Below are 7,962 nucleotides of genomic sequence, written 5' to 3'. Positions count from 1 at the left end.
CCATTTTGTAATCTTTAATAAATTTGCATCTTAATTAATCAAAACTAATATTTTTAATCAAAATATTTACAGATATCTCGAAAAATATTTATCGATATACCTCAAATTAATCAGAAAATTCATAAACTTTAATAAGGATGACAGTTATGGACTTTATCTTGTACAACTTTTAAAAAAAAATAAGATTCATCAGAAAAGGTGCAAAGAGAATTAAAGTAAGTTCTCTAATGAAGAATCTTTTCGAAACTTTTAATAATAGGGATATATGACGGGCAGGAATCAAAAAAACATTGTGGCTTCTTGAAAAACGTAACATATTCTATATTTAACAAATATCTTTTCCATGTTTAATATTTACAATTACGCGATGGTACGTGTGTTTTACCTAACGTACTTCGTCAATTGAGTATTTACAATATGCATATAATTACAGTGTGCCTGTCGCGGACGGAGTGATCAGCAGGCCGAATTCCGCTCGTGTTCTCTTCCATACGCATATGCACATACATATTATCTATACATACACACATACGCGCGCGCGCGCGCACATACACACATACATACGTACATATATGTATGTGTACATATGTATATACGCACAGTAGTAAATTCTATTTGACATTTTTAAATGTCGTTAAGTCTCAACTCGAAATATCTACTTTACATTAATTTCTCAGTGAGCTCCAGAGTTCGCAAAAAAATTCTTGAATTCTTACAATCTTTCCAAAATAAAATTAGAAAAATTTGCAAATTCAAGATTTAACAAATACTCGGTTAACTTTTCGTAAAATGTAATATTAGTTGTTTTATATATATATATACATATGGTATTAACCAGATCGAAACTCGGAAGATCGTCTCGTCTTCTTCAAAAGTGTTCGGTAGAAGGATATTTCGAGTTAAGAGTTTTTAAGCTTCGCTCATGCAATGGTACGTTGCATCATCGCGAGTCTCACTCGAGGTATACGAATAGCTCGATAGCTCTCTCTCTTTCTCCTTCTCTTCTACCCCTTCCCCTCCTCTCTCTCTCTCTCTCTCTCTCTCTCTCTCTCTCTCTCTCTCTCTCTCTCTCTTAGTATCGATCGCGTTTTCTCTTTCGCACCAAGTCGCACTACGATACGATTCGCTCGGGGTATTCGGATATGGGATAAAGGAGGAAGAGAAGCAGCACGCGAACGAGGGTTGAAATCCGTTCGCGACGCGCGAGTTATCCGCCTCCTCGGGTCAAACCGATTAAAGTGCGAAGGTTTTCCTAAGATTAAAAAAGGGACCCGATCGTTCGCGCACATCGTTCCAAATGTATAGGATCGCTTGCTATATCATACATGATTTATTATCAGCCAATCGTTCGCGGCAGAAATTATAATTCCAATGAGTTCAAGTTCTGGCGTTACAAGTTACGAGAAGACGTATCTTACGCTGAGTTCCATTATTCCTAATAAGCATTACATGAATCATTTTCGAATACCACATGATTCCGTATAATAATAGACTTATAGTCGGCGAATCCCGAGTCCGAGCATCCCGTCATCCATGCATGAAAAGAGCGGTTTTGCCCAAGTATCTAAAAATTTGATTAAATACAGATCTGAAAATGACTTTGTTGATCCATCAGAATAATTATGCTATAAGATGCTTAAGCAGTTATGTTATTATCATATTATCCGCAAAAAATTTTTAATTTTCTACAATTTGAATATTCTACATAATTATTTTGAAGATCCAACAAAATTATTTTTAGATCTGGATCTAATTAAATTTTTAATAAACTTCAGCAAAATTATCGCTTCTGTGAATATTCGCTTCAGTTTTACAAGAGATTAATTTGGCTAGTTAAAATTTAGAAAAGTTAAAAAAAAGTATAAAGTGAATAAAAAGTATAAAGTGAATAAAAACTTGTATGATACAAGATATAAATAGATAATATATGATCTTTATACAGGTCACTTCACACTGAAATACATATAAGTAAACTCATTGGAATTACGCTCTTATTTTACCCCGCTATTTATCATACTGATAAAAAATGCGGAAGCTTTGTAGAATATTGTAATCTCTTATCTTAATTAAATATGTCATATTTCGTTTCAAAAATATTAATTGCTCGGGGGTCGAACACAAAGCCAGTTGTTGCTACATCACTATAGATACGAGGATTAGAAGGTATCAACTAAATATTTCATTATCATACTTTGCCTGATAAGAGAAATACGATACTCCGTATCGTAAAAATCAGAAATTACAAAATTCCACAAGACATTGATAGAAAGCTGGTGGCAGATCGATATCCGCGATGTTTTTTGTCTCGAAAGTATGAAAGTTGATTAAAATAATACGAAAAGAGAAAAAAAAAATAGATCAAAGATATTGGCATCTCTCGCGATTCTAAGGAAAACTGAAAGGAAATTAACGCATATCTTAAGGCATATAACCGCGGATAGTAATAATGTTCGAGGTATTTTCATCGCGGCCTATCGTACATAAGCTACTTACAATGTGTTCAAACATTCGAGGTATTTTTCCACGCGGCCTATCGTATGTAAGCTACTTACTTTTATCGAACAGAATAATCGAAGAGCGGAAAAAGAGAAAAGAGAAACAGTGTCGTGCGATCACTTTGCCCGCTCTCGATTATCCGGGCGATACTATTTCTCGAGTATTTTCGGTTTAGCACTGAAGTCGACCAATCAATCACTTCGATTCAAATGCCGTTAATCATATACTGTAAACCGGAGTTACTTTACTAATAAATCAAATATAAATTTGAGAAGCGATTCTTACCGAAATTGATTAATAGATATCGCAGTTAACCGATTAATTAAAAAAAAAAAAAAAAAAAAAAAAAACTGTGATACAATAGTCAATTGCGTTAACTACGATTCCCGCAAACTGACCTTGGTAAGATCTAAATACACGTAGAAAAAATGGAAGAGATACCATGTTACAAAGGTACTTGCACTACCGCAAAATGATCTCGCGGTTCACCATAAATAATATTTATAGACGGACCATTACATTTACGCGTTTAGGGTTAAACGTATCGAAAAAATGCTGTGGTTTATTATTCATCGTCCGAAGTCCGGATATTCGATCGCATGAATTCCGTACTTAATTGGAATTTCCAAGTAATTTACGGAAGTATCGATTATACAAATTCGTGAGAGACTAGTAAGCCTCATTAACTTTCAGGAATCATCATCAGGATTATCAAGTCGCGAAAAACACACAGATTGGTATTTGTCCTCAAACTAACGAGCACTCTGCATTATATTAGGCAACCAGTGTTTCAAACAAGTTTCTCCGACGAGTATTGAATTGCAATGAAAATCTGTTATCTAGTTGAGACAGAGACTCGCGTATTGATGACCTATTAGGTCCTTTTAATTAGCAAAAGCAAATGCATGTCAGAAATAGACGTCATTAACTTTGCATCAATCTGAACAGCCCAATGCTGACAAAAGGAAATTTCCAAGTATGTCTCTTTGAGGCGCAAGACATGATTGAAAATAACGAGACTTTAATTATGCAGATATTTATGATAATGAAATCAGAACGATGCATTTTACATATATAAAAAAAAACATAAAAAACAAGTCTTTTATTTTGAGGGAAAAGTAAAAAGAGAAGAATATCGCTTAATAAAATTAATAAGTATTAATAAGTATTAATAAGTATTCAAATAGATAGTTTTTTTATGAAATTGTAAAAAAAAAGATATTTCCCCTTGCAATCTTTTAAAATTAATTTTAAAGGCGATGTGTCATACTTTATCTTGATAAAGCTTAGTTACGATAACCACTTCGGAAAAATATAAAAGAACGAAGGGTTGCATGGGTTTTTATCTGCAATAATCCACGTACACATATCGCAAAAGCAAATACAGATAAAACTGTGTCAGGATAAACACACGGAATAAATATTTTTTCACGCAATCGTTTCAGGTACATTTACCGCGATAACCCGCGTGAACGTTTATAGAACGTTACAGATAGTGCAAAGCTTCCAAGCAACAATTTGAGTCTCGCGTATGAAAACTTCGGTCTCTCTCTATTTCTGATATTTCATCGCGCCTTTTGATATGAACAAAAAAATTCACGTTTCGCTCCTATTATGTTTCTCGTAACTGCATTGGCGCGAATATAATAATAATCTCTGTTCACAAAAAATAGTTGAACTAACTTCCGTGCAAGTAATAAATCTCTTTATGATACAAATAAATTGTCTTCTAGAAGTTGACAAAACAAGTTTCGTGAGTCACGTCTTTTGCGAGTTGCGCAAGTTCGGAAATATCACGTATTATCGAGAATAACCCGCTAACAATAATAGATTCACGATAACAATAATAACGGACTTCGACCGAAATTAGAAATTTCGAACTGTAGTCTGTTGTAACTTGATTTAATCGTTTTAATGTTAGTTTTTTATTTTAATGCTGATGACCACTTTTATTTGCGTTCTCAATACGGATGTGAATAGAATTTGTATAATCGATAACAAAAGATATTTCCAAATTATATATTCCATAAAAAGCAAATATTGCGATATAGGGTTTAATTCGATAGGTTCAATTCGGTTGCTTATAGCAAAGTGTGATTTACAAGTAGCAAAATAATTATAAATATTTTTGCGTGATTGCCGTATCTATAATGTAAATTTTATTTGTACGACATAAATCGCAGTTTGATTGATCGATAATAATATTCTGCTTAACAGCAGAAGGAACAGCGCTTCGGCGAAATTCTTGCCATTTTGTTCGAACCGAAATTAAATTTAAAAAGAACCTAATGTCTATTTTGCATAATAATAGTTTTTCATCGTTGACAAGCGGATTCGAGAATTCACTATCGACGTGTCATTGTACACGAAAAAAAATTTCTCAAAAGCAATTCCACACATACAGAAGCATTCTCGCGGCGACAGATTTGCTCGATCAAACCCATTTTTAGTATCAGAAAAATTAATATTCCAAAGCATGATTAACAGATGTTATTTGGAATATTTCTTGTTGTTGCGTTTGATTAGATTTTATTTGGTCTACTATAATGTTCAATTAAAATTTGTACTAATTTAATCAATATAAAATAAATTCAAGATGAATGTAAATCATATTTATATTTCACATAAATTTTTCAGTATATATATATATATATATATATATATATTTCGAAAACAGTGGAATCAGAAATTTTTCTTTAGAATTTTTCTTCATTCCGATAAGTCTTCGAGTAAACTTCCGCAAAAATTTAGAAATCGCGACCGATCGCAGCTGTCCTTTTCGTCTACTCCTCCGTCCTTGACAGATGAAGGCGCGGAACTTTGATATTGCTACACGATGAGATAGTAGAAGTCCGCGCGAAAGAACTCGTTAAAACGAGTAATTCGCTACAAGACTACTTACAACTAACATTTGGCATTTGGCATCCTGTCAATTAAACTATTTACCAGCGAAAGCGTTCGCGTTATTTGCAAACGGTAGATGTGACATGTTAGCATTAATCCGAGATTGCAGCTGCTGCACATTGAGCAAGGGCGGATCTATTATGGATCTACAAATAAAATTAAAGAAAATAAAATTAATTATGTAGATCTTCATGTATAAAATATTTAGATTGCATTAAATATTTAGTTTGCTTAGCCTTTCCATTTCTGAATAAATATAATCTGAATAAAAAAACGACAAATAAAGAGTAAAATTTTATAAGGTTACATGTATTGGATGTTCTCACTGAAATGAGATAGCAATATTTCTTAAAGATGTTCACCGACACACACACACACACACACACACACACACACACACACACACACACACACACAGAGTGGTATGCAATGGACACAGAAAATCGCGCGAACAGCCGAACCCTACTTATAAATAATAAATAATAAATAAAATTAGATTTAAATTTATTAAAAATAATATGATCATGCCTGGATCATTTCTTTACCATTAATCAATATTACCATTAGAAATATATATAATTGACATAAATTGACATAGCAACACAACTTTTTACCTTGATGACATAATCAGAAGTATAATCAGAAGTATTTATAATTATTCAAAAACTTTTATTTAATATTACTGTGCAATCTGTTCGTAGAGCTTAGAAAATGTGAAACAAATAACTTTTCTCATATAAAAACAAATCTGCGTTATATTATTACGCATAAGATTATCATACGAGCACTTACGTAGTGAAGTGCTGAATAATTAATGAAATAGAAAAAATATAAATAATTAAGATAGAAAGTAAAAATTGCATGACCCAATTTTAAGAAATAGATTTAAATTTAATAAATATAAAAAAGATACAAAAAAAGAAAAAAATCGATGAAGATGCGCGGACGACATAAGTATTTTACTAAAATTAATGTCACTCTCATTCTAATCTTATCTTCAATCTAATTTTATTCTTTTTATTTTAGATTTATTTGCCAAATCTTATGTAATTAAAAATATGTTTAGACAAATATTTTATTCTGCGAAAAAGTATCTTCATAAAAATAAATGAAAGTAATAAAAAAAATGTAATAATCATGTAACAATCACGATGTATTAATATACGCAAAAGTAAGTTTTACGTTTATTCTTAGCTTTTTTTTATTTATTTCAGACGCATGTAATAGATTTCAAACATTTTTCCTCTAGACGACATTCTAAAAATGATAAAAAACTGACTTTGATAGAAATTATGAAATTTATCTTTGACAGGACTTTATAGCTTAACGCAACGCATCTTTTTTACGTATGTAGAAAGTAATTCGAGCTAAGACTTTTTCAAAAATGTCTTTATTTATTAGGTTAATAATTTGTGTAGAACTCAAAATTACAGAAATTTACAAATTACGGTTACGGGAAGTTAAAATTAATGTGAAAAGTGGCAAACGAAATTTAATTTGATGATCAAGATTAAGTACATTAAAATTCCTTTGACAATTCGTATTTTCTTCTTTTTATTTTATTTCTTTTTCGCAAATAATTTTGAATCTATTTTTTTCTTCCGTGATATTTCTCTTCTATGATATTTTTTTATTCAATGATGGTATACAAGTAAAACAACGAATTTCCATCGTTACTGAATTTTGTTAATTAACAACAGATACTGTCATTTATCCATATCGTTTACAACCGGCAGATATTTAATTTTTCTGCTGCGCACGTCATCATATAACTGATCCACCATAGCTGCCAGCTTCATATGATGGCTTTATGCGGCGCTTCAGGCAGCGAACCGAACAATGTATGGTGCACGGAAGCAGGCATGAAAATCATGTTCCGGATGAGGATGACTTAAAGATATAAATAAAGACAAAACTTAAATTCGATAATTCAATCGCGTCGCATTTGGATTCGATGATCTTGATTTCATCAAGAATTCGATGATTTAATTGACGTCTGCCTAACTAGGACCTGCCTTTCCTCGTTATCAAAATTTAATAAAGAAATTATAATAATTATATGCTTTCCAAGCGGTAACTGAAACCAATAATAAATAAGTAATAACATTTTACTGAACAATCTGGAGATTCTATTTGTATAATCAGATATTTTTTATCTCTTTATCAACCTGAGAAATATTGATATGTAAAAATCAAAGTTAAGTTCCTTTTTCTCTATGAATAATTCTTATTTTTTGACCTTTTGTTAAAAGAGTTTCAAATATTATAATGTCGCGATAATAATAGTAATTATATATTTAGGCGAATAAGAGCAATAATTATAATATAATAAAATTAAATAAATCGTAATTGATAGGTAACATTAATTTAGAATATTAATTTTTATATATAAACAATTGATTATTAACATTAATGTTAATCGTTAGAGTAAGCATGCTAAAAAATCTGACCGCAAGAAATGTATCAAAAAGGTTACTCTTATTTTTATTTCACTTTTATTATTGATGTAAATGCAAACTGCGTGAAATGGAAGGAAAGCAAACAAATATAGAAATGGAGGAA

The 7,962-nt window shown here is 31.3% G+C and overlaps 1 protein-coding gene across 1 annotated transcript in view; it reads right to left on the bottom strand.

Moving 5' to 3' along the window:
- Positions 1-297: 297 nt before the first annotated feature.
- The window catches only part of Ppa (F-box and leucine rich repeat protein partner of paired), a 35,724-nt gene continuing 28,059 nt past the window's right edge, over positions 298-7,962 (bottom strand). The window contains exon 2 of the mRNA XM_089084302.1: positions 298-5,546. The gene's annotated coding sequence lies outside the window, so the exon portion shown is untranslated. The remainder of the gene's footprint in view (positions 5,547-7,962) is intronic.

The sequence above is a fragment of the Pogonomyrmex barbatus genome, unplaced genomic scaffold (genome assembly GCF_055798465.1).
Source record: "Pogonomyrmex barbatus isolate J1 unplaced genomic scaffold, ASM5579846v1 scaffold8, whole genome shotgun sequence".
Lineage (NCBI taxonomy): Eukaryota > Metazoa > Arthropoda > Insecta > Hymenoptera > Formicidae > Pogonomyrmex > Pogonomyrmex barbatus.
The sequence above is the reverse complement of the archived record's forward strand: the minus strand, read 5'-3'. Positions and strand labels throughout refer to the sequence as shown.